Source organism: Cupressus sempervirens, chromosome 7 (genome assembly GCF_028749045.1).
Source record: "Cupressus sempervirens isolate cs-2001-9-10 chromosome 7, ASM2874904v1, whole genome shotgun sequence".
NCBI classification, from domain to species: Eukaryota; Viridiplantae; Streptophyta; class Pinopsida; order Cupressales; family Cupressaceae; genus Cupressus; species Cupressus sempervirens.
In genome coordinates this window covers 316,162,808-316,169,196 of record NC_143124.1, presented here as the reverse complement: position 1 = coordinate 316,169,196, position 6,389 = coordinate 316,162,808, and positions in this window count along the sequence as shown.

Below are 6,389 nucleotides of genomic sequence, written 5' to 3'. Positions count from 1 at the left end.
TACCCATAAAAAAGCTAAATAAATTCATTAAACTAACTAATTTGTTTTTAAACTACCAATAATTCATCAAAATAAGTAAACAATCATTAAAAATAACTAAATATTCATTAAAAATACAAAGATATACATACTTCGTATGCTAAATTCTTAAAGGAGGTTGAATATGCTAATTTAGAATGATGGTCTAATTGCAGATGGCATGAACTTTCCTCCAACCACCAGTCCCAAATAGTCACTCTAAAAGTGACACTCAAAAATGGTAAATTGGCTTAAAAGACACTGCAGTTAGAGTCTTTAAGGCTTCACTCAAAGACGCTTGGGCTTCAAGTGAAGCTGTGGGCTTCCATTGAAGCCATATGGTGGCTTCGATGGAAGCCAATGCTTTGCTCGAAGCACCCCAAAAATGTTTTTCCCACTTTTCATCTGATTTGTTTGTGATGAAAAGTGGGAATGAGTTGCATGGGATGACCCCTTATTCTATGTCTACATTTGATTTAGTTGTAGTAGAAACCATTTAAAGATTCTTTAGATGAGACATTTAGTCATCTACTTCTATACACTTCTGTTGTATGTCATTTTTTCCTACACTTATAGCGAGTAGGTTTCTTATGTTGGTCATTAATTGGTCAAAATATATCTTATGAGGCTATTTTGGATGATTCACCAATTTCAAACTTATTGTTATAAGTATAGCTATGCTTAATTGTATTGAAATCATTTGCCACTTTGATTTTTCATTAACCTTCTTCACGCTTAGGTCAAAATTAGCATTTTCACTATTTACGTCTTGTTTTATCATATGTTTCTTTGTCATGTCTTCTACTTCCTTTCTCAAATTTTCATTTTTATTAAGAAATTTTTTTTTTCCCTCATTTTCATCACTCATGTAACCATTTGATGTGTTATTTTCATGTTGTGGTTAAAGAATGACATTATCTCTATCTTTGATTTTTTTTAAAAAGATTTTTCTTATCAGTTTCAAGTTTTTCTCTATCAAGGTTTATTTATTATTTCTAGTAGTTTAGTCATTCTTAAAGCTTGACTTTCATGTTCCCTTTTAGCTTGTTGCTGAATTTCTCTAGAATAGTGTTTTTGCCTAATAGATCTAGCTATAGTGAAAACAACTTTCTCAGAACTTGTACGATTTTGGGAGAGTTCTTCAAGATCTTCAAGACTTTTTTTTAATCTTTCCAATAGTTCCTTCCTCTTTGAATGAAACTTTTAATTTTATCTTGAGTTGATCATTTTGAGCTATAGCTTCATCTAGGCCTTCTTTAAATTAGTATTCCTTTTACCTTTCAGTTTTTCTAGATCTACTCTCAAGTTGTCAAACTTATTTCAAGGGAACTAAGCTCGGATACCAATTTTTAATTATAGATTGGAAAGACAAACTACTAAGGGGGCGAGGCCTGGGAGAGGTGAGTATGAATATATACTTAAGAGGCTTCAACATTCTTTCAATGCGTAAACTGATAGTCTTTTTCAACATTAATTTGATAACTCTCACATGTAACCAATACCATCATTCTTAAGTTAACAAGTTCTATGCATGGAAGTAAAATAATAACATATGAGAAGTCAATACATACATAACACATATATTTTAGTATTGAAGAAAACCCTTGGTCAAAGGGGAAATCCATGGTGCGGATGGAACCCACAATTTTGTCATTGTAGTTAAAAGGTTGATAATAAGGCTTACAAGAATGCTTCCTTATGACAAAATCTAACTATGACTAGTGATTGATACAATATTAATTGTACCATTAGTTTATTAAGACTACTCAACTAAGAGATTCTATCCTACCTACATATGTATTTACCTTGTTAGAGAATTTGATAAAAGTTCATACATGAAATTATCCATCCTATAAAAGACTTTACAAAAGAAAAATAATTAAGTATTTTGACACTTGATAATTTGACTAGTTTCTTTCTTCTCCCTTCAGATTTTCAAACCCCTCAGTTCTTTTTATCTCTCTATGATAACCTCTTTGTTGTTCTTTATTTTTCATTCTCCCTATTTTTAACCTATACTTCAATCCCTTTTTAGTACTTCGTGCTTCCTTGCTAGCCCTATACACAATCCTAACCATAAATCTTAGGGTTAATCTTGTTCTTCATATTGTTGTCAGCTTCCAAATAATACTTCTCCCATAAGCTTAAGATTATGTTGATTATTCTCTTTTATGATAATTACAATATCTGATAACTATACATATACTCTAATAATAACTTCTCCATATTGATGCTGATAATAAGTAGGCTTATCGAGTCAATGTAGTCACCTTAGATATTTTGGCATCATTGACAAAACTTCATTATCATAAAAAATATAGAATAGGATAACACTAACTTAAAACAACTACCATGAGAAGCCAAAATCAATTATTATTATTAAGCATTAGAGATGTCAATCCAAGACCTCTGAGATAAGAGGCTCACATGTTTGTTCTACACTCTATCCTATAATAAATAAATATTTAAATAACAAATAAAACTAGAATTTATAAGTACAAATTAAAAGATAATGAATTTAATTGATTATATTATTAAATTAAATTAAATATAGTAATAACTTTAAAATAATTAATAATTAATTATCAATAATTTTAAAGTTGCACATGTACAAAATAGATATAAAAAGATAATACTAAATATGCTAATATTTAATTTTAATTTCACAATGTATCGTGTTAACTTTTCATTTCACCATTTACATTTTACAATATCTTTTTGTGAGAAATTCAAGTTCATAGAAAGCTATAATACATAAAAACAAAAAAAAAAATAGAACTATAATATATTTGAATTTTTAAGCATATTACTAGATTTACTCATTCATTACAATCTATTTTCAAGTTTCTCTTCTCCCTTCGAGTAATTTCTAAATAACATTTAGATCTATCATGGAGATAAATGAGAAGAAGAAGTGCACAATTAAAAATTAAAATAATTTAATAATTCTTCTAAACAGACAAAAAAATGTAAAAATATGAAGAGTCGGCTTGGATACCATAAAATTGTAAACAATAACTCAAAACATTGAACAGAAAGCCAAATGTGCAGGTCTAGAGGAAAAATGGTACTTTTTATAGAAAACACTTAGGCTCTCTTTGTAGCAGTGATGGAAACTAACGAATAAATAATACAATCAAAAGCCTACAAAGAAAATCTCAAAAAGCCCACAATAAATTATTTTGTCGATGAAATTGACCCCTGTAGTATAGAAATAAAAGCAAGGTGTTAACTGTTTTCTGAGTTAATTAACCTTCACTGTTGATTGTTCGCTATTAATTGTCCACTCACAACTCTCCACATGTTATACCATAATGCATCCTAGAACAGTTCTTCTCATTTCAAGTCTATTACATTTACACAATAAATATTACTTTTTTATAGTAGCGGTAGTAAAATTACTTGTTTGTTTACATGATTTATCGTGTACTTTGTAGAAGGAAAAAATGAATAATCTGACTCAAGTTGAAACGCCTACTTAATAGGTATCTTTAGGTGCATAATATGTAATTGTTACTCAAACATTTTACACAGAGTTTAATTATATTAATTAATTGGAGGGAGAGAGATTAGTTATAAAGGAAAATTAAATTTTCTCTTTCCACGTACTAAATTTTTTAGATAGAAGTACGGGGTTTGAGTTAGAGTTTCATTCCTCTTTCCATTTTTTCTCTCTCCATGTACTATAACCTTTAGAGAGAAGTACGGGTTAAGTTTTAGTTTGGGTTTTCACTCTCTCTTCCAATTTTTCTCTCTCCATGTACTTTTCTCTTCCACGTACTAAAACCTTTTAGAGAGAAGTACATGGTTTGAGTTTGGGTTTGAGTTTTCCCAATCAATTAACCTTTTAGAGAGAAGTACATGGTTTGAGTTTGGGTTTGAGTTTTCCCAATCAATTTTTCTCTCTCTACGTACTAGTCATTCTCTCTCTCCCCGTACTCCAACTTTTTTCCCTAATCTTAACCCGTACCGAAAATCAAAACAAGAACCAAAGTGTGTACATTCAGACAAACATGAGAGCTTCTTTTTATAAACGAGGGTAGTTGATGAGCATAGAGCACAATAGTGGTAGGGTATGCAAAAATGAAATTTCTACATTGCCATTTTAATGCGCTACAGATCTCAGCAAATTTAGATACCATGCTTTCCCTATGCTAATTCATGGATTCACAGAATGCCAAGACCACCGAAATGGTTGTGGAGAAGCAACGGCAACTCTCTTAGTTGGACAGGGTAGATTTTGGCAGTGAACAGAATTATGCAATGCCTCTTCAAAATGGGAAATTAAGTGGAAGAGAATAGATTAAAGCAGCGAGAAATTTGAAGCATTTCTGCAAGATTTGCCAGTGGGGTTCGCAGGCAGAAGGGCTCTTTAATGGACATATGAAAGTTCACGGTAACCTTAGGAAATTAAATTTGACATAAATTAGTACAGAGGCTGCCATTGATGGTGCTCTAAACGTCTGAAACAAGAACGGGGTGAAATATCAATGTGAATACCATTCCCAATGCAATAAAGGAGAAGACATGACTAACTACATGGTAATTTTCATCTTGGTAGGAACAAACAACATGGAGGAGAAATCAACCAAGTAATTCAAGCTCAAATCCACAGCTTGATGTACAAAGATCCCTGCCACGATGGCACAAGGAAATGTGAAATAATATGGCAGTGGCATTCGATGGCTTGATTAAACCAGTTGTTTCTAAACTGCTAACAAAGACTTTAGACCAACACACAAATTGTTGAAGGCAAGTGATCTGTTTTCCTAAGCCACCAGTACAAGTCGTGGAACAATACATGGGCAGACCATTTGAGGACGATTCAGAAGCCAAACAAAAAGAGGCAACTGCACCTACAGGGAAGAAGCATATATTTCTCAAGGTGCCTACTCTCTGTTTGACATAATGCTCTCAATGCAGTAGCAAGTGTCAGATATGTGAAATATTTGAATTCAACTATAAACAAGGCTGCATTGTCCTTCAAAACGTATTCAATAAGCAGGCTTGAGCTTCTGAAAGCATGTTTTAACCATGAATGGCTACTTATGAACATAAACTCTTTCCTTTATGTCTTCATGTTCGTTCAGATGGTTGTAATGGCCTTAATTACGATGTCGGTTTTCATTCGAATGAGAATGAAAATTGATGTACTACATGGAAATTGTTACTTGGGTACTCTATTCTTCTCACTCATTATTATCATGTGCAATGGTTGTGTTGAGATTGCAATGACTATGGCTAGGATTCCTATTTTCTTCAAGCAAAGAGACCTTCTACTCTACCCAGCATGGACATATACTATTCCAACATGTTTGCTGAAAATTCCTCTAGCAGTGTTCGAATCTTTTGTTTGGACTGCCTTATCTTACTATGTTATTGGTTTTTCTCTTGAGGCTAGTAGGTTTTTTAGGCAATTCTTAGTCCTCTTTTGTCTGCATCAAGTGTCAATATCACTATTTCGTCTTATCGCGGGGATCTGTCGCACCATGGTCATATCTCATACCGGAGGCTCATTCTATCTGTTGATCATTTTCATTCTTAGCGGATTTATCATTCCAAAAAATAGCGTTCCAAAATGGTGGATATGGGGTTATTGGGTCTCACCATTAGCCTATGCAGAAACAGCAATCTCAGTTAATGAATTTCTTGCTCCCCGATGGAAAAAGCCATACTCTTCAAACACAAGTATAGGGCTCCACGTGCTAGAGAGTAGAGGTCTCCTGGACAAAGCTCATCTATATTGGATTTCAGTGAGCACTTCGATTGGCTCCACAATTCTCTTCAATGTTTTGTTGACAATTGCCCTAACGTATTTGAATCCTATTGGGAAGGCACATGTAGTGATTACATAAGAAAAACTTTGATAAATACAAAAGGCAGAGGGAGATGTTTCAACTGATCAAAACAGGCAACTGAGTTGTACAGAGGCGGACATCCAAGTAGATAACCTCTCAAGTGAATCAAGAAGACACAATGCGGTTCATGATATATGTACAAAGAAAGCCAAGCAAGAGATGGTCTTGCCTTTCCACCCACTTACCATATCCTTTAGAGACGTGCAATACTTAGTTGACATGTAATCAGAATATAGAAGCATATGGGAGAGCACACACGCAGTCAATATGCATAGCATAGACATGAACTTTAGTATCGATAGAGGTACCATCTTTCCTACCCGAGTCATAGTGGAAGCACTCAAATGATGTTTAGGGAGCCGTTGGAAGACCTTTATAAAGAACTACATTTGATAAAGCTCAAGAAAGTAATTATTCAAAGTGTTTGATCAAATTTTACCATGCAACATGTATTTAAATGAGCTCGTCCAAGGAATCATCCAATATGATTAATGTTATAGAAGACTACCTCAG